This window comes from Paramisgurnus dabryanus, chromosome 23 (genome assembly GCF_030506205.2).
Source record: "Paramisgurnus dabryanus chromosome 23, PD_genome_1.1, whole genome shotgun sequence".
Lineage (NCBI taxonomy): Eukaryota > Metazoa > Chordata > Actinopteri > Cypriniformes > Cobitidae > Paramisgurnus > Paramisgurnus dabryanus.
In genome coordinates this window covers 10275429-10296445 of record NC_133359.1, presented here as the reverse complement: position 1 = coordinate 10296445, position 21017 = coordinate 10275429, and positions in this window count along the sequence as shown.

The following is a 21017-nucleotide window of genomic DNA, read 5'->3' as shown; positions in this document are numbered from 1 at the left end:
TATTTACTTACCAGGCTACAGGTGAAGCAGCTCTTTGTGCCTTCTAACGTCTCATAATCGATCCTCATTTATGTCCAAGAGACTCAATAATAATCTTTTACATTCAATCCTTTAATCTTTCATATTTAAAAGCGTTTTTGTGCGCATTCATGTACACTGAAAAAAATGAATCATTATATTTACTCAATTTTTTTAAGGTAAGTGGTTGCAATCAATTTATTTAAGCTACATTTAAACAAAAATTATTAGTAAAGTAAAATAAAATAAAAAACTTTTGTTTAAATGTAGCTTAAATAAATTGATTGCAACCACTTACCTTAAAAAAAATTAGTAAATTGAATGCTTCATTCTTTTCAGTAGGGATGCTCCGATCAATGCCGATCTCCACTAATAATACGTGGCCGATCACTATTCTGAATCGGACAGCCGATCTTATTACAGCTATTTCATGTACTACGGCTTTTGATCAGTAAGTCCTTATCGATCTTAAATCACTGTTAGTTTGAGTCGTTTATAGCATGCATTCGAAAAAGCAACACTCGTCAAACATAATTATTAAACATATTCTTTATTATCATGAAAATACCTGAAAAGGTTTGAAGAACAGCAATATAAATATATCCTTAAGACATTTCATGGAGCTGCGTGTCATCACAGCTGCGTGTGTATTGTTCTTCGTCTACAGCACACTTTGAGTTTCTGCACGAGAGCGCCCCCTGGCTTTTGGATGTAGCGGCATTTCACCGTAATACATTGAGAAACATAGCAAGCATTATCGGCCGATCGATCGGAGCATCTCTATTTTTCAGTATATATGATAACCAAACTACTATTACTAATGCGCTCTTTAAATAACAAAAAACATATTGCGCCATTGACTTTAGACCAGGTTTTTGGTGGTCAATGGCGTAGTCTAGTTGCCTCAAAAAAGCAAAACGCCAACAATGCCCCTGAACACACCTCATTTTCAGACCCAAAAGGGGGCTCAAATGCATTTGCTATTTAAACAACGTGGCGCTAAACATAAAAATGATAATTGCGCAGGGTGGAAACTAGCAAAAGACACTTGCGTCGTGCATTGCACAGCATTGCCCCGGGGGTAAGATAGAGCCCTATATTATCATACGTTATGTTTATTTGTCAGTTTGGGGCTTGACAGACCATCAACTTCCATTATATAACAAAGATCAGCCACTGTATTTTTCAAAAATTCATCTTTAGTATTTTACAGAGAGAGTATGTCACGTAAAAACGAGAGTGAATTTCACTTTGTGTATGATGTACTTGTTTATATCTCTTGCATTTTGCTTAGTAAAACTCGCAGATGTTGCAAAGATTACATTTTGGAAACTTCATGTTCTCTGAACCACCAAGACTCATTATGAATTCAAAAATTTCTATTTCAATACTTATGAGACCACATTATCAGAGCTGTGCTACACACATTAATGCACATCTCTGCAACTTTCCTGTATTTCAGAATTTTTGAAGAAACATCAGAGACATAGCTGACGCTGAAATGATACGTAATTGCTTTAATTACTTTTAATTGCTTTAAATGTATGGCTATCCAATATCATCAAAAAATTATTTACAAGTATGTAAGAAAAGATTTGTACTCTAAAAATACTTTATTTGTAACAAACAGGAGATAAAGAATTTACAAACGGCTCTCCGCACGTTTCAGCACTTGGAAAGCGTCAGTCTTTTTTAAGCATTACTAAAAAAAATGTTTCTCATCCCACCATATCCACAGGTACAGAGTCATCATATACAATAAATCCGTGAGGTAGCATTTAAAAAAAAAAACATTTACAAACAGCTGCATTTGTTTAAAGCAAAGCATTTATTTACTTACCAGGCTGCAGGTGAAGCAGCTCTTTGTGCCTTCTAATGTCTCATAATTAGTCCTCATTTATGTCCAAGAGACTCAATAATAATCTTTTACATTCAATCCTTTAATCTTTCATATTTAAAAGCGTTTTTGTGCGCATTAATGTACACTGAAAAAAATGAATGAATTTTTAAGGTAAGTGGTTGCAATCAATTTATTTAAGCTACATTTAAACAAAAATGATTAGTAAAGTAAAATAAAATAAAAAACTTTTGTTTAAATGTAGCTTAAATAAATTGATTGCAACCACTTACTTTAAAAAAATTTAGTAAATTGAAGGATTCATTTTTTTCAGTATATATGATAAGCAAACCCGCGTTGTCGTCCTGTTTATAGTAGTGGTGCAACGGATCGCAGTTGATCCGTGATCCGTACGGATCACGACCCACGGTTCGGCTCGCATGTGATTCGCGGATTAATACGCAAATTTAAATAGGGAAAGTTTATCATTTGTAAGTATTATAAAGGTTTGCAAATGTTAACATTCAAGTGATTTTAAACAGTTTAACTGCAAAACGGCGCTAAAGTGATCAGTTTACTTTACGCACAAACGCACGCGTGCGGTTGAATGCGTCCGGTCCAGCTCGAGTCAGACATCATCCTTCAAAGATCAGAACTCTTGATGTTTAAATTTCAGAGAGTTGCGCTACTCTCTCTCATACTGTAGTGTATTAAAATACATTTGGCTAATAGAGCAATGAAAAACAACGTAACGTGGGACGACTGTAATGCTGCGCCGTCTGTAATTCGCCCTCTGTCTGTGTCTGTGCGCTCGTTTAAGGGGACTCGGTAGTGCACAAACGGAGAGATGCAGTCTGTGCATATTTGGTCTTAAAGAGACAGTAAGCTCAATTGACCTACTTAAGTCTGTGTCATTAATGTTAATCAAAGAACCCAAGACAAAGAGAAAATCACTGCTGAAGCTTTAAAAAAATAATAATTACATTTAATTAATACAATAAATGCAGTGTTATTATTCATTTGATTTCTGTAACTAATGATTTTAGACCTTACTTAATGTGCAACCTTGTTCTTTTTATAAATGTTTGTAATTTCTTGATTTGTTATTAGAATTTTCCCATACTTTTTTTTTGCTGATCCGAAAAATGATCCGATCCGTGCCTCAAAATCCGTAATGTGATCCGAACCGTGAGTTTTGTGATCCGTTGCACCCCTAGTTTATAGGCGCATATTACTAATGCGCTCTTTAAATATCAAAAACATATTGCGCCATTGACTTTAGACCAGGTTTTTGTTGGTCATTGGCGTAGTCTAGTTGCCTCAAAATAGCAACGCGCCAACAATGCCCCTGAACACACCTCGTTTTCAGACCCAAAATGATAATTGCGCATAGTGGAAACTAGCAAAGACACTTGCGTCGCGCATTGCGCAGCATTGCGCCGGGGGTAAGATAAAGCCCTATATTATCATACGTTATGATGTTTATTTGTCAGTTTGGGGCTTGACAGACCATCAACTTCCATTATATAACAAAGATCAGCCACTATATTTTTCATTAATTAATCTTTAGTATTTCACGGAGAGAGTATGTCATGTTAAAACGAGAGTGAATTTCACTTTTGATTATGATGTACTTCTTTATATCTCTTGCATTTTGCTTAGTAAAACTCGCAGATGTTGCAAAGATCACATTTTGGAAACTTCATGTTCTCTGAACCACCAAGACTCATTATGAATTCAAAAATTTCTATTTCAATACTTATGAGACCACATTATCAGAGCTGTGCTACAAACATTAATGCATATCTCTGCAACTTTCCTGTATTTCAGAATTTTTGAAGAAACATCAGAGACATAGCTGACGCTAAAATGATACATAACTGCAGTCTATTAATTCTTTCAGGTTATGTAAGATAAAGTATCAGCAACGTTTGTCTTTCTGATTTCTGATATATATACCACCAATGTGGGTATTACAGAGAATTCACCTGTCCTCCATTTATTTCAAATGACCTCTTAGCAAAAGAGGCAAAAACTTGATGTTTGAACTAATGTTCTCTAGTGAGCTGTAAAATGTGCTGTTATGATTGTAATGTCTGATAAGAAGAGCATTAAAATGTACAATTTTCCGGCAATCACCTCTTCGAGAGATCACGACAAGCCTTATAATTCAAACTCTGCAGTTTTACATATTCAAATACTGTAAATGAATTTTAAACCTGGACTTTACTATGCCAGGCCTTTTGTGGCTAAATCTTGCTAGCATGGTGAAACTATAAAGCCTATCTATGTGTAAAAGTGGGTGATAAAAGAGAGGGCAGTGGCTACAAGATGCCCTCTGTTATCTCCACACGGCAAAATTTGCACCAATCTGCCGCCACTACAGTGTGTGAAGGTCCGCAGGCTAGCAAACATTACAATTCAGCTCCACCCACCTGAGTCCATTGATCTAGCAGTGCATCTGGGAGTGAGCCACGGGAGCTTTGAGATGGCTAATGAGTCGAATAAACAGGGTGGAGGCAGATGGATGGAGCATGCACAAGATGAGAGACCTCCCGGGTCAGGGGTGCGTCCGGGATTCTGCTGATGACAAAAACATGCAGATGTTTTGAAGTGTATATATAAGGATGCAGTTCAAAAGAAACTCAAACCCTGAGATTTTATTGGATTAAACCTAACAAAGAACAAGTTTAATAGTGATTTAAAAGCATTTTTGACAAAAAAAAAACTGTATTCGAAAGGGGAATGGTACATCCATTGAAAGCTCTGACATTTCAAACACTACAACAAACCATTTAGGCACGCTTTTATTGGCACTTATCTTGTCTAAAAATAACAAGGATCTGCTTACTTTTATATTAAATGGTACACCGAAATTAGTATGTGAAATGAGTATGTACATAACTTCAATATGCAAAAAAACAATGTGTGAAATATTCGCATGGTCTAGTTCCCTTTCAGTCGGTCACTACGACGTCACGTCGTGACCGACGAATTGGGAACTCGCTTAGAGAGACCAATCTGCTTCGTATACTACTAAAACGCCAATGAACTTGGCATTGAGATATTTGCATAATGCTGGCGCCGCCCCGCCAGGTGCCTTTATAAGCAGCAGGTGCAAATAGGGAAAATAGCTTTTTCGCTTCGAAAGCCGGCTTTATCTGCTACTGAGAAGCTACTTTACTCTGTTGGGATTTGATTGCTGAAGTTGGTTGAACTAGCAGTATCACAGCGGACGCTTCGCTTATTCCACGGCTCTACATCTGTTTATTGTTTTGAGTTTAGTGTGTGCGTTGCCTTCCTGTGCGCTCATCAACTAAGCATCTGAGTGAATTTCCCTAAAAGAGTGATACGAGAGAGCTTTGTGCCTTGTTAAAGGCAGCCACTCTCTCGTATATGCGGAGATCAGCGTCCTTTTCAGGATAGCTTTTCGCCGTGCGATCTTGGATGCGAGAAGTATAAGGGTTCCAGTGACGGTCACGAGCGCTGTCTTCGTGCTCAGGCATCGAGCTCTCCGGGGCTGCGTTCGTGGAGAGTTTCTGTTCTCTCTGTGAGAGCATAACCCTCTTGGATTGCGGAGACGACTGTCGTTTCTACGGGAACGCTGTCCGCGCCTTTGCAGTGCTGACGCCGCCATGGTGCGGCTGTCAAGCGCTCGCAGGGCGCCCTTCGCGTCACTACGCTGAGTAGGACGGAGGATGCGTCCTCCACCTACCGGCCTTCTCATCCTCAGCCGGTTGAGGCTCCGGTGGAGACTGCAGAGTCGTGTTCTACGATGTCTGCCGAATCCATTGGACCTCCTTCTGGTCCCGTCACTTCTGCAGCATCAGAGGGGTGTCCATTTTTCCCTCCGAGGCAGAGTCGTTCCGGAGATGGCGGCCGTGCCCGCGAGCGGCGGAGACGGTAGAGTTGGAAAGGTTAACCCCTCTCCGCCCGAACCGTCCCGCCCACATGATTGGTACTTCGGAGCTGCTCGGGCCTCTCGGTCCTCTCCTCCTGTGCCTTTCTTGCCCGACGGCACGAAGAGCTGACGTGATTTGCGGCCGTCCGGCCGTTCAGCTTCACCCCTCACCTCCCTCACCAACGGAGCCGCTAAGGGCGGGGACCCCTTCAGTGGAGCGGGATGCGTTCCTGGAGGGACCACCCAACCCTTCCCTCCCGTGTTTGTAGACAGTCGTCCGGTCACGGACGCTGCCCATCAGGCATGCCGGAGAGGCGGCTTCGGCCCTGCACGCAATAACGTTGCTGCAGGCTCACAAGGATTTACGAGGGAGCCCGCGACCTTCAGTCGTGCGATGTCCACCACAGTGGTTCAAGATCGCCACCTTTGGCTGTGTCTGGCTGACATGACGGACGCAGACGAGAACAACTTGAATGCTCCTGTCTCACAGACCGGCCTCTTCGGCGAGCCAGGGGAGTCGTACAGCTCCGCTGCGCAGACTGAGGCGATCTCCTAGGTCATGCCCCGGCGGAAGAGAGCTGCCCTTGGTCCACCACGCCGGCTCCTCAGTCTGCCTCTCGCCGTCGGCGTCCTGCGGCGACCACCTCCGTTCCCCTCCTCGGACCCCATCTCGGCAGCGCAGGGGAACCGGTCGTCAGCAGCTCGCCCCGCCCGCTTAGCCGCTTCCCGTGAAATTCGGGAGTTTAAGTGGCCAGTGAAGGGCGACCCGGATTGGCAGAGGATCACTCTTCAGGAGATGGAGCTCCTTCCCCCGATAGAGGGTCGGGTGGAAAATCCTTGGTTTACATATGTTCCACCGGCTGTTTCGCCGGTACCCACTTAACCACACATAAGAGTGCATTCCTCTTCCCTCTCTAGGTCTCCGGAGGATCGAGAGAGCCGTGAGCGGGTACACACCAGCTCCCCTACCTCTCCTCTATCGCCAGCGGGTGACCTGAGGAGTCCGAGCTCTCCGCTGAGGAGACCGGACCACCAGCACCCTCATCGGAGTCTGTGCTCTCCGTAGAGGAGACCAGATGACCGTTACCCTCAGCGGGCTCAGGTCAGTGTCACACACACATACTGTAGATGTTTATGCTGTCACAGCAGACGCACCGGCAGTCCCACCTGTCTCGCTTCGCTGCCCCACCGCGGGTACTTCGGTAGTGTCGTTATTTCTCCTCGTACGGTGCCTGGGTGCTTGGCTTCAGTTCCCAGCCCGTTTCGTTGGGTTTTACGCACGATCCGCCTCGGTTACGAATCCGGCACACCCCCAAAATTCGGGCTTTCGTTTCACTGTAGTGAAAGCGTCCGATGCACATGTACTGCGTGCAAAAATCGATATCCTGTTGGCGAAGGATGTTCGAGCCGGTCCCTCTTACCGAGATGATGATGATGATAGGGTTTTTCCAGCCTTTATCTCATAGTACCCAAAATACGCGGCGGGTTACGATCGATTTGATTTACGCACCGGCTCTACGAAGGTGTTCTTTTTGGATGATAACGCCGAGGCTCGTATTTCAATATTCAGATCGGTTTGCAGCCTTAGACCTGTAAGACATGTACTTATGTGTCCATCTCCCCTCGCTTTAGACCGTTTTGTCGCTCTGCGTCGTGGGGTGGGCATATTAATACTAAGTACACCATTCGAGCTGTCTCTCTCTCTCTCCGTGTCTCCATGTGTAGTCACGGCATTAAGATATCAGAGAGAGAGCGTTGTTCGCATTCTGCTTTTTTCTACGTCGACTTATAATAGCCCGTTCTTGGCAGACGTGTGCGAACACAGAGAGTTAATGCTTCGGCTTCTCGCTCGTTTAAGTCTTCAGGTCGTCTGGGAAAGAGCAACTTTGCCCCGTGCAGAGGATCCTTTTTCTCAGTATGGAAATAAGACTCGATCGACTAATTGGCGTGTTTAACAAGAGCGCGCAACCAGTCAGTTCTGACTTGCCTCGGTTTAATTCGAGGGAAGTACGCGGTCCCTCTGAAACAATTTCAGAAGCTCCTGGACATATGACAGCATGCTGCGGCTGTGACGCCGCCCGAGCTGCTTCATATGAGACCGCTTCAGCATTGGCTTACGATCGAGTCTCGAGGAGAGCGTGGCACACCGACATACACCGTGTAAACATTGCACCTGCGTGTCATTTAAATTTTTCCCTGTGGTAGACCCGGCATTTCCGATAGAAGATATGCCCCTGAGGGGTCTCCTGGCATTCTGTATATTGCAATGCCCTCAGCACGGGATGATCAGCCACGTATGACGGGCTTGCAGTCTCAGGGGTGTGCATAGCACCCCAACTGCCGCGAGCGGTGCGCTGTATATCTGGGACTTGTACGCTCCGCTATGGAGATGCGAGGGAAGGATGTATTAGCCGACACCAATAACATTGCGACTGTTGCGTTATTTACCGTTAAGGCGGTTTTGCGCTCTCGTCACCTGTCGCATCTCGCTCGTCATCTCCTCCTTTGGAGTCAGAAGCATCTGAGGTCCCTTCGTGCCATTTACATCCCGGGTTCGCTCAATACAGCGGACGCGCTTCCCGAGCTGCGCCCCCGGCGAATGGCGACTCCACCTCCAGACGGTCCAGCTAATTTGGAAGAAGTTCGGTTGTGCGTAGATAGATCTGTTTGCGTCGCCGGACGATACCCACTGTCGCCTATTTTATTCACTAACCGAGGGCAGCCTCGGCGTGGATGCGTTGGCACACAGCTGGCCGCGGGGGGTGCGTAAATACGCATTCCTTCCAGTGAGCTTTATTGCGCAGACACTGTGCAAAGTCAGGCAGGACGAGGAGAGCCTTTTATTAGTCGCCCCGTACTGGATCGGGTTTCAGAGTTAATGCTCCTCGCGACAGCCCCTCCCTGACGATTTCCCCTGAGGAAAGACTTTCTTTCTCAAGGAAGGGGCACATTATGGCACCCGCGCCCCGACCTGTGGGATTTCCATGTATGGTCGTTGAGCGCGCGCAAGGTTTAGGTGATTTATCGCAAACGGTATCTAACACCATCGACGCGGTTCGAGCACCGTCCACAAGACGGGCTTACGCGCTTAAAGAAACCTTTCTCGTCACCCGGTGCTCTTCGCAACGCGAGGACCCCAGAGAATGCCCATTAACATTGTGCTTTTATATCTTTAACATAGGTTAGATGGTAGGCTGTCCCTCCGCCATTAAAGTTGATATCGCCGCTATTTCTGCTCATCACTCTCTTATCAACGGCAGATCAGTTGGCCAGCACGATTTAATTATCACATTTAAGAGGCGCTCGCAGGCTAAACCCCTCGCGCCCTCCTTCTATTCCTCCCTGGGACCTGTCCATGGTGCTGAAAGCCCTGCAGGCCCCCCCGTTCGAGCCTTTGCAGTCTGTGAGTCTGAAGCTTTTATCAATGAAAGCTCTGACCCTGCTAGCATTGGCCTCAGTGAAGAGAGTAGGGGATTTACATGCATTCTCTGTTGACGACTCGTGCCTTCAGTTTGGTCCTGCTGCCTCAAGTGTAACGTTGAGGCCCAGACCAGGTTACGTGCCCAAAGTTCCCACCACTCCCTTCAGAGATAAGGTGGTGAGCTTGCAAGCGCTGCCCCCCGGAGGACGCAGACCCAACCATGGCTTTGTTGTGCCCCGTACGCGCACTGCGACTCTACGTGGTTCGCACGCAAAGCCTCAGGACCTCAGACCAGCTCTTTGTTTGTTATGGTGGCCAGCAGAAAGGGAAAGCTGTCACTAAGCAGAGGATGTCTCATTGGATATTTGATACTATCGCCCTGGCTTATAATCTTCAGGGTATTCCTTGCCCCTTTAATTTGAGAGCGCACTCCACACGGAGCGTTGCCTCATCTTGGGCTCTAGCTCGTGGTTCCTCGCTAACAGACATCTGTAGAGCTGCTGGTTGGGCGACACCTAATACGTTCATTAGATTTTACAGTGTTCGTATTGAGCCTGTATCCTCTCGTGTTCTTTCCTCACCAGGGGGAGCACGGAGAACAGTCTCACAGGTCGGCTTGCAGCCTCCATCTGATGCTTCATAACTGTGTCAGTATGGAAGGCCTTCAGAACAAAAATGCGTAATGGTTTGAATTGTTCTTCCTCCGCTGCCTTGGCAGCCTTTGTTGCGGAGCATTGGCTGTCAGCCTTCACTAGCTGCATCCTCGCGAACCTACGTGTTGGCTCGGGCTCCACATTGTGTCCCACCGGGTTCCTTTGTGAGTATTTTTCCGTGGGGTTAATCCTACTAGCCCACGTTTCCCTTAGCAGAGCACTGCTTTGCTTACACAGCCACGGCTGTCATTTTACCTCAACTACGGTTGACTTTCGCCCACCATTAACCCTTAAGACGGGTGGTGGCTTCCGCAGCGTTCCTATCCCGCTCAGGTAGGGCGCTTCCCAGTTGCTGGCACTTCTGTGGGGTTAAAGGAACATCTAGTGCCCGGCCTTCTGCCTTAAAACCTAATTCTCCTCCTCCTTAAGTGGAACCGGAGGGCTTTACGCAGACACTGGAAGAGGTCAGCCCCTAGTGGCGTTTTGATAGGGATTCCCAATTCGTCGGTCACGACGTGACGTCGTAGTGACCGACTGAAAGGGAACGTCTCGGTTACGGATGTAACCCTCGTTCCCTGAAGGAGGGAACGGAGACGTCACGTCCCGTCGCCACAGGTGCTGCCACCTGCTGTTAAGGCCGGTCACACTTCCGGCTTTCTCAGCGAAAAGAAGCTATTTTCCCTATTTGCACCTGCTGCTTATAAAGGCACCTGGCGGGGCGGCGCCAGCATTATGCAAATATCTCAATGCCAAGTTCATTGGCGTTTTAGTAGTATACGAAGCAGATTGGTCTCTCTAAGCGAGTTCCCAATTCGTCGGTCACGACGTGACGTCTCCGTTCCCTCCTTCAGGGAACGAGGGTTACATCCGTAACCGAGACGTTCTCTCGTGAGATGCATTCAGATGTGCACTTTTCTATGCCAGTCTGTAACGTAAGGAGCTGAGAAACTGAAAAAAAAAATGAAAATACCAGAAACTTTTTGATGATCGGCTCTTTTCAAATGCAAGTGATATATGTATCAAGAAATATATTATTTGTAACAAAACTGTAACGTTACTTGTTTAAAAACAACTAGGTTTTGCGGTTGACGTTAATAGGCCTACGTCATACTGTAGGTAAAGGAAAATATGGGTCACATAATATGTCCGTAATGTATGCGTGCTGCACACACGAACACTATAAATAGACATTAAATATAATTAGAGATTATAAACAAACATACGTTTCGATGGTAAACAAGTAGATACTTCAATTAATTTCAATACATACTGTGGCAGCATGTGATTTCAAACGCAGAGTGTCGCCGACCGTGACGCTATGTCAAAAAGCTTGTACTGCTTCATGCGGCGCCACCAGAACTGACAGATGGATGACGTCAAAGTACCGCGAGACCGATTTGAAATTAGACTTCTCCGTATGATTTCTTACATGGTTCTCGCGGTAACCCTACGTCATTTGCCCCTCCGTTCTTGCAGCGCCGCATAAAGTCAAACAAGTTTACTGCGTGCATCTCACCGCTAGTATTACTTCCGATTAGGAACTGTATTTATGGTATTTAGTCTTCTTAACACATCGCTGAACCTTGTTTCGCGCAATAATTTGCCAATAAACAAACTGTACGAGCAATTCATTCAGGTGTTTAGAAACACTTAACATCAATCAACATTTTAAATGTATTGATAGGTTGAAAACCTTTATGGGTCCAGTGTTCTGTCAGACTCACCTTGACTGCGGAGTTCTGCTTTGCGTTTGCGACTAACGTTACGTAAATTAATTTTGTATAACTCTGCCTAAAATTCATACTGTGCTAGCAGTATAAAATAAACAGTTTTACAGATGATTTTACAGCGCAAATACTGTAATTGTAACTGTAATAAATCAGTTGGAATGGATGATTTGAAGTCTCAAAAAATATGCAATATTGATTTGCGCATGCGCGTTCTTGTAAAACAATCTGAAGTGTACATCAAATGTTAGCAACTGATTATGTTATATGTCTCGAAACAGGAAAAATGATTAACATTTATATAAATTAATATATTTCAAATACAATACATTTGCATAGACAATATTGCGACCCCAGGATTAAAATTAAACTAAATTGTCTTTTATGATGAATGATGTTTTCCAATAAAACGTAACATACATAACATTAATTTATTTATTTATTTGTACATAAATTAAAACATTAATTAACATGCTGACAGAACATACCAAAAATACATTATACACATTTCCTACTGTGACCTCAGGTTTTTTTAATGCACAATGTTTTCTGACAAAAAGCCATATTTACCACATGACATAACAGAACACACATTAATTCATCTGATTTATTTAGCATATATTACAAAATTTGGAAATCCTGTCAGAAAATATCATAAATAGCCTATAATACCTTTACAGACTAGCCAGCTACCCTATCTACATGTGGGATCATGACCCCAGGGTCAGGATGAAAATTAAACAAAGTTGTCCTTTGAGAAGCAAGATATTTTCCTACAAACAGATGGCCGTTTAAAGGAAAAAATCTGTTTGCAAGTCCTTGACAGTTGCATATGACAAGAAACATAACAGAGAAATATTATACCCCTGAAACCGTGTAACATGACGGATGGTAATAAGATGGGTGTGTTTTGTGATAAAAATCTAGCAGAGCCGCAATGGGGCTGCTGTAAAACTATTTGAAATTCAATGCATGTGCTCTCAGGTTCACATAGTATCTTAGCCAGACTTTCAACAGACTCCTTGAAAGTGATGTTGCAGCTTGGATGGCAAGCTCAGCTGTTTGTTTGCGCCAGGATCATCCTCCTTTGTCGTTGCAATCTCGACGTAAATTATTGTCAGGATAAAAAGTGCAAAAAGATAATCTCCAGGCTTGCATTCTGTTACCATTCATCAGTTTGTTGACAGTTGCGTCCTTTCGTGTTGTTCAAGTTCAAACTAAATAACTCGAAAATCCAAATATCTGTGAACCGTCAGGCAGAAAGTCTATGGCATAAAGCAATATTAATTGGGATTTTATTTTAGATGCAAAGCATGTAGACCATAGCATCCCTTTCTGAATTTACTGCCACGAAATGTTTGGGTTTATGGGTAGCAACGTAGAAATATATTCCAGTCACAACACCCCCCACACATCTGTCTCGAATGCCTGACTGCTTTAAAGTAGAGCGTGTTGCAGCCGCAATTGCAGGCCTCAGACCGCAGTGTTGTGTATATTCAGCATACAGACAGGGAGCAGTCAAGAAAAGAAACAAAATATTGGTTTCAAGTCAACAGAAAAATGCTTACATATTCAAAATGAAATACAAAAAAACATGATGGTTGTCAGAGAATCGCTAAGCAGTTTTTTATGTATTGCTTAACTGTTGCAACCAGGTGTTCTGGCTGGTAGGTGTCTGCTTACCAACCCAAGTCAAAAGATTTCAGCCCAATTCTTTATGATATTCTGGTAGATGTTGCTTGGGTCCCTAACTGAATGTGGTTTTACCATCTGCCAGGTTCAGAAAACCCCTCAACATATAAGCAATCATATTTTTTAAACTCCATTGTCTGAGGTTCTTTGTTAAAATGTTTTATAGTAAGTTATAAAATGGTTCCAGTCCTTGCTTGATTCTGACTCGCTTGCGTGCCTGGCCTGAAGTAATCTTCTGGTCTGTTTTTTTGGTCTAGCTAATAGCTAACTGACATCTGAAACAAAAACTTTGTCGAAAACAAAAATGTTTCGCTTTCCTAAAGATGAGGGGAGATGTCTACCGAAAGTTACGTTTTGGACACAAAAATAGTTTCTTTATGATGTTACAACTTAAACCATCTATACTACACAAAGGGTAGCAAGAGCACTGGTGGTATCCCTTGTATCCTCTTGTGCATTTGAAAGGGTTAATTATCCTACGCATTTGTGTTTTTATGTTTTAGCCTTCGAAAAGACTTTTTAACTTTTGCATCCCACGGAGTGCCTGGATTTTTTTTCCAATTCTTTTTTATTAAATCATCTATAGCTGTGTTTTATGTTATCAAATAAACCCAATAATTCTGTGTATTACTTCACAGTACCCTTAGCAACGTAAACATATGTAAAACATTGCTGTTCGCAGTCAGTTAGAGACAATTTTTTCAGCAGAAAGAAGAAATTGCGTGATTTTACTTCATTAAAGTTGTGTTTATAAATATTTTTTGCTTTAATATATGTATTGTGTGGTAACCATTTTATAAAAGCAATACTCAATGCTAGTGCTGTGTCATGAATAAGTCACCGCTGAAAGGGTTGCAGTGACTGCGCCTCGCGTCGTGCCTAATGCTGCGTTCACACCAAACGCGAATAGAGCGTCAAATTCATGTCTACTGCATCTAGTTTGCTGCTTGCATTCATGCATCTAGAACGAAATAGACGCCCATAAAAAGCAAAAGTTTGAAGCGAAATTGACGTGCATCCGAGGCGAAATCTGCTTCTTGTGGGAGGGGCAAGGAGTGACTCCGGGCAAGCCTGCCGCCACAGCAGCAAGCAGGTTCCTGATTGGTTAAAGGTACAATTTGTAAGATATTTGCAGTAAAATATCCAAAAACCACTAGTCCGGTGTTATATATTTTGTCCAGCTGATTACTAACAATATCTAGAATGTTTTCAACTACTTGTAAAATATGAGAAAATTGCTTCCCTAAACAGTGACACGGGGCAGTGCAGTCGCCTGTAAATGACGTTAATATCTACGTTACCCTTTGTTACCGCCTTACTGGCGTAAAAACCACAGTGTCGTGTACAAATGCGGAAGTAATAGCGTCTGTCGGGCCACTCGCTTTTTATGGTAAGTTTGTTCATCTGAACACTTAATTCTGTGCTGTTTTAACAAACCATCGTATAAGACTAATACTGTAACATCTATGACTAACAATTGTGTTTTGAACATTACATGTCATCAAACAAAACATTTATAAAACTTGATTACTTTACCTCATGTGTAACATGATTTCTCGTTCCCCTCTGATTGATGGGCATCAGCGTTTGAGTTAAAGACAAAAAATCCCATCAGTCCACACTGCTTCAGAGCATCATTAATCTACGTCATTGTTATTGATTTGATCTGGCGCCCTCTAGCGGCGCGGATAATGCAAATTGCATCTTTAAGGATGTGCGAATTGACGGCAAAGTTCGCGTCATATGCGAATATGTGTCATTCGCGCATCAATTTGCATCATTTGCGCAAACTGGATGTGTGATTAAGGCAAATTTGCGTCTACTGCGCCACGCTAGACGCCTCATTCGCGCCGCGAGACCTCCAGACACGTGTAAACGCATCTTTACATTGACGTAAACTTGAAATCATTTGTGTCAAATCCTCTTATTTGGTGTGAACACATCATAACAATGTCCTTCATCCGTGACTTATTTACGATACAGCACAGCATAGGCTATATGTTTTGGAAGTTTCATTTGAAATGTTTCCTGAACTCTTAAACACTACAAAATAGTTAGTTCTCTCATTTCCCCCTTATTAATTTTTTAATGTTGACATATTTAAGAGCTACAAATCCCATTGGAATCCTTTAAGAAAAATCAAACAAGGTCATAAAAACAACAGGGGTAATTATCAACATTAGCTTCGATTTCTTGACTGCATCTACATTGATTAAGATTTTAAAGCTACCGCTATTATTTCGGTTCAAAAACACTGTTTCAAGTAACAATGTGTTATGCAGAGATATGCTAATGATGAGAGCAGGGACCAATCAACGTGCAGGAAACTTCAGCAGGGAGCTATTGCGCCTGCTGCTTGTTTGAATTTTTGGAAAGACGTGCTATTCTCATCTCTGTAAATCTCAAAACCTGATCCCCCTTGTATTCCTTTTGGCACGGATCCTTTAATTAAATAAAATAATAACAACTCTAGAGATCCCTGTGTTCATTTTCCTATAGCTCATTTGGTCGAACACTACATGTCACAGCAGTGAACACAACAAAACATTGCTTAAATGCACTTTAAGTTGCTTTGGATAAAAGTGTCTGCCAAAAGCAAATCCCTCAACTACATATACCGTAAAGCTTTATAGGATACCGAATGGTCATAGATGAGACACTAAAAGGGATAAAATGGGCTGGCGAAATAGTGTCTCACAGTGTAAAACGTAGCAAAAAGTAATTAAATTCTGCCTGATAGAGTTTATTATATAAATCATTTTTAACATTTTGAATGGTCAGGATTGGCTTAATAGAGAATAAATAGGAGACGAAGTAAAATATATCAAAGACGAAGATATGAATTACAAGATAAATGAGCTTTCCAAGGATTATAATTAAAAAGCATTACATATTGTGTTCAGCAAATCAAGTAGGTGTTTATGTAGCATATTTAATTTGAATAATGAATTCAGATCAGCTCTGTAAGGTGTTTCAATATCTCATCCATGAATACAGAGAAAAAGAGAGCTTGATTCATTTACATTGGTCTGTTACCTCTGAATTGTACTTCTAAAGACCTCATGTCATTTTGTTACCTTTTGTCTGTTTCGTTCCAGGAAAATGTCCTCTTTCTAAACATGACGGGACCCCATAGACTCCGCCTCCTTTTTGATTCCTAATTCAAGCAGACACAGACAACCGCTGTAATTATATCAAAAATCTGAGCCATCTGACTCATTACATTTCTCATCTCGTCCTCATTATACTTGCTTACGAGAAAACAGCAATAAATAAGACAAACCTGTTGAAAACATTGGGCTTTACCGCAGCTTCACTACTCGGATAGTTAAAGGCCTTTACGATGCAATGTGATACAATAACAAGATCGCAATTTTTTTCGAACTCAATAAGGCAACACTAAAAATGAAAAGATAATTAAATTTGTGTTTTTCAACACATTTTTCAATAAGGTGAACAAGAAAGAAATCTTGGACAAACTTTAAAATATTAGCTATTTTAATAAGGGATCCAGATTAAAATATATACTTTATATTTTAACCTGATGGTAAGCATACATTTATGTATTTTGTAACATATGACATCATCAAATCCTTAGCTTTCCGTGTCCATGGTCTATAAGACAATAAACCCCATTATTCGACCGCGCAGTTATAGACATGTCACATGAAATCGATGCTTTAAGTTGATGATGTGTAGATGAGATAAATGTGGGATCATGAATGTTCTCATTGTCTCTGTCAAGGTATGAGTGATGTCAAAATAGGATCCTGTACATTTGACCGAGCTGTAATCGATAATATTGTCAAACTTACCTTGTTCTTCTCTAAATCAAGCCACTGAAATCAATACCAACCTTGGAGAATGTCATGGAAACAAACATCAATGTAAATTTGTTCAATGATAAACAACATGCATCCGGCCATGTTAATAGGACACATTCAAACTCAAGGGTATTGATGTTTTTAAAGTGTCTTGGGGCTACCCAACAATATTGTTCTGGTGTTGGTTTTGTCTCATGACACCCCTGCCTGCTAATAGCATTAGATTGATATACAATGTAAGTTATGCTGAAGTAAAACGTCATTTAGTAATGAAGTTTGATGGTGAAACTTAACTCAAGAAAAGCAGGAATAACCTTTTATACAAAGGAGTTTTTTTAATTAAATGTGTTATGTGTGATGTTATGTGTTTTGTTATGTGTTGAAAAGTGGTAACACTTTACAATAAGGTTGTTTGTTTAGTAAATGCATTAGCCAAAAAAAACTAGCAACAAACAATATAGTTGGTCAGCATTCTGTCACAATGATTAAATAAACGTCTTATCGCGATTGTTTGACATCATCGCGATGGATTCAGATCACCACAATGATTGCACATTTCTCTAAAAAACACAAGGGGGAGCTGCAGCGCCTATATAAACATACATTTCCAAAACAGCAATTCCATATTTAGGGAAGTGAAGGATACTATTCTTAAGGATCTGTAAGGAATTGATTTCTTTGCAGCTACAGACATGTGGTCCAGTACTAATATGACCTTAGTAGGACTGGCTATTATTTAAGGCCTGTTCTGGTATAGTCAGTTTATTTTTATTGCATTTTTATCTTCAGTTATGGTTTAGAAACTTTATTGTGTTTATTTCTTATGAAGAATTTTTTTTTTTAAGATATATTCATTAAATAATTACTTTTAAATGTGTGTTATGTGTATTAACTATTATTATATATGTTTTATGTGTAGGTAAACCTTGCAAAATTACAACAATGTGTGAAAATGATTAAAACATTTTTTATGAGAATTAAATGTCAGAGCAATAAAACAGACAATTAATCATCATAATTGCCAAAGCAATAAAACAGGCAATTAATTGTCACAATTTATTAGACAATTAACCGTCAGACAAATTTCATAACCGTGACAGCACTAAATCTTAGTTAATGGTAATGTAACTAATGTTAACCGTTACAACTTTGATTTTAAAGGGGACATATGAAAATCTGCCTTTTTTCATGTTTAAGTGCTATAATTGGGTCCCAAGTGCTTCTATCAACCTAAAAGTTGTGAAAAAGTTTGGAAAAAGAACAACCCAGTCACTTAGTTTTGGTAAACCATTCTCTTCAAGCCTGTGAAAAATTAGGTCATTGAAATCTGTCTCCCCTTGTGATGTCAGAAGGGGATCTTATTATAATAATACCGCCCCTTAATCTGCACTATTCAACCACAGCACTGCCATTTAGTGCAGAGATCAGCTCATTTGCATTTTAATGGACGCCTACAAATTGGCAATTTTAACATGTTATTTTGAGCTAAAACTTTAAATATGTACTCTAGGGGCAACAAAAATTATTTTACATCTTTTAAAAGTGTCATGAAATGTCCCCTTTAAAATGTATTAGCAAATCTTAAAATACACATAGACTAAGATAAATAAATTCTGTAAAAGTATTGTTTATAGTTTATGTAGCTAATGCATTAACTAATGCACTGAAAAAACGAACTTTTTGGTGTAGTAATATTTATTAGATTAACTCTCATAATTTCTACATAATAATATTAACATTTATAGAGAACTAGATTTTCCTAAGTAAAATGATGATAAATACACAATTAATTCATGTAAAAAATTAACTGTGTGGGAATAGTAAGTCTTATTAGATATTTTCTTGTATTATTTAACTGTTTTATAGTCACTGAACATAGTCCTAAAATAATTAAGTAAATTTTAATCAAAAACTTTAGCAGATTCAAGTAAAAAAATCTTAGTTCATTTTACTTAAAAATATTAAATCCATTAAACTAAAAAAATCTAAGTAAAATTTACTTACATTTATTTGCACATGTTGTAGGGAATACCCATAATTCTTTGCGCCTGAATATTTTTATTTTTTAAGCTTTATCACAGAATAAGAACTGATAAGAACTTTAACTACTTAAATATTTGTTAGCAAAATGTCATAAAGGTTTAAGCTCTTATATTATTGATGTTGCTTTGTTGTAAATAATAATTTTGTGAAGTCACCGTTCAGGTGATCAGTGTTTCTTTACATGAACCCTGTTCAGAACATTGTATTGTAATTCTCTCCACAGTGCTGATAATGCATGTCAGAAACACAGTTTGTGTGCGTTTCTGTTCAGAATGAAGTTTATTCAATGACTGACTTGTTGTCAGTTATGAATTTTGTGTTATAATGCCATTTATAACACGAAAAATAACTTGGTCCATAGAAATATGTAAAAAAATAACAAACAGATACGATTTATTTAAAATTATTAGGACAGCAATGCTTCAATTTTAAAAAAAACCTAATAGACTTTACCTAAACGATTAAAATAAATCTAACTTCTAAATAAAATAATTAAGTAACATTTTATTAATTATTTAACATATGTTTTATCATGCAATTTTAAGTAAATTTTATTTGATTTTAGTAGGTAAGTTTTACTTATAAAAAAGCAGAAAATTTTACTTAAAAAAAGTTAGTGCAAATTGTTATGAGGATTTTTTTTAAAGTAAATTTTACAAGTTGTTTTTTTCAGTGTGTTTGCAAATAAAACCTTATTGTAGAGTGTGGTCGTATATTACACATATGCCACATCTGATTAACTCAAACTAAATATATAAACTTATTTTTATCTTGTCCAAATCATGTAATTTTAGTTCAGCTATAATCTAAACCAAGTCTACAAACTTTTATGTGAAGCAATTGAAAGCGATTTGAACATAAAATTGAGTTTCCTCATAGGTGCTATTCTTTATAGTTACGGTTATATAGTAATTATATGTGCTTTTGGAGGTTTGCAATTTTGTTTCAGATTTTCAGTTTAGTGCTACTAAATAAATTATTAATTACACTATTGATTCTCTTTATTGCATTGGAAAGTTTGTTTCTATGTACATAAATTTGCTTATTTAAATATTTATTGGATTTAATTCTTCCAAACAGGTTATTGCTGCTCATGCCTGGGCTATCCAGGAAAACTGTTGGTTTGAGGATGCAAATGGATTGCAAACAAAACATCCAGCAAATATCTGCTCACAAATGCAGATTCAAGGGTGTGTTCATATACCTCTGTAAGCTGCAAGACCATTTCAGTTTTGGCATCTTGCTGCTATCAGTTGTTACTGTGATAAGGAGATGTTTTAACACATGCATTAAGACTTTAAAGTCATTTTATTGACCTCAGCATATCGCATCTGTATGGAATTCAGCAGCAGCCCGTCCTCTAGATAAGCATTTGTTTGATTGTAGATACCAGTTTAGATACTGTAACATCCACAGTAACTGCCTCTTATCTTCCTCTCCAAACTGAGCAACATCTCGATGTGTGGCTTGATTTGACTTAAGAATGTTAATACGCATTCACGAAGCAGCGAATCCCACCACAAACAAAACAAGCCGTTATTAGCAAGGCTTTTTCGATATTGAAACAGATGAATAATTCAGGACTTGAAATCAGAGAGCAATATATTTGTGTTTACACTTTTGTTTGATGTTGTTGCCAAAAGCGGATGTACATAAAATAACAGATTATGGAAAATGAAACAACTGACAATGAAATGGCCAACAGAATGTAAACACAAATGAATACACAGAGTGTCTGGTTTACGTCCTTATTTGTTAATCTGTGTAAATCTACAGTATAACGGTTGGACATGCATTTTAGATGGTTTCATTCCATCTTTTTTATTCCTTCTTAACACCATTCCAGCTTCTATGGATATATATATATATTTATAATATACACGCTGTAAAAAATATGCAGC